Source organism: Microcebus murinus, chromosome 4 (genome assembly GCF_040939455.1).
Source record: "Microcebus murinus isolate Inina chromosome 4, M.murinus_Inina_mat1.0, whole genome shotgun sequence".
In the NCBI taxonomy this organism is placed as follows: Eukaryota; Metazoa; Chordata; class Mammalia; order Primates; family Cheirogaleidae; genus Microcebus; species Microcebus murinus.
Genome location: NC_134107.1, coordinates 2,857,645 through 2,858,733, shown reverse-complemented (window position 1 = coordinate 2,858,733; position 1,089 = coordinate 2,857,645).

The window sequence follows — 1,089 nt, the reverse complement described above, 5'->3', positions numbered from 1 at the left end:
GCGCGCCCCGCCCGCCCGCCCTCCGCGGCTGCGGCGCGGCCGCCGGCTGGCCCCGCCCACAGGGGGCGTGGCCCGGGCAGAGCCCGCCCCGCGATGGCGCCGGGAGGCGGGGGCGGGGCTCCGAGTCCGCGCGGCTCGCCGCTGGGCCACTTAGGCGGGCCGCTCCGCCAGCCCCGCGCGCTGATTGGCTGAGCCGGAGACGGGGCTGGCCTTCCTCCCCACTCCGCCACCTGCAGTTCATTTGCATAATTTAAAGAGACAGGTGCAGCTCCTCTGCCTCAGACGGGAGGGGAAGGGGCGAGGCGGGACCAGCGTTTATTGAGCGCCTACTGTGTGCCAGGCTCTCGGCTGGGTTCATTTGATGACCCCCCACCACCACCACCGGCCTGCGAGCGGGACATTATCGATGCTTATTTGACAAATGGGAAAAACCGAGGCTCAGAGAGGGCAGGGACGTCCTGGGAGGCCACACAGCAAGTCTGCAGCCGGGTTAAGGAAGCCCTGGGGTCCGGCTCCCCGGCCTGGAGAGGGCCATGCCCACAGGTGCCCCTACGCCATGTGACAGACAATTCAGAGATGCTCCTGTCCTTTTTGCCTGCACCCTGATAAAATAAGGCTGCGGTCTCCCACTCTGCACTGCACCTCGGGACCGGCCACGGGGCTGACCTGGCCTCGGGCCTCTCCTCCACCTGCCTCCCCCGCCCAGTAAGGGCAGCCCAAGAGCCTTCCCTGCGAGTCCCTGAGAGCCCCTCTTCCCTTGGCCAACACGTCATCCTGCAACCCCAGTGTCTCCGAAGCACCCCGAATCCCCATGTTCCCGCACCCCACCGCGGTCCGGGTCAAGGCCGGGCCACCTCCAGCCTGAGTGCAGCCTCAGCTTCCTGCCGGCCCCTTGTTTCCCCAGCCTGGCCCGGATGAGACGGTCCCAGCTGCCCAAGACAGCTATAGCTCTTTTTTTTTTTTTTCTTTTTTGATAACCTTTTTTGTTTTAGAGCAGTTTCAGATTTACGGGATTATTGTGGACGTAGCACAGACGGTTCCTGTAGACCCACACACCCGGCCCCCCTTTATTAACTCTGACATTCGCGT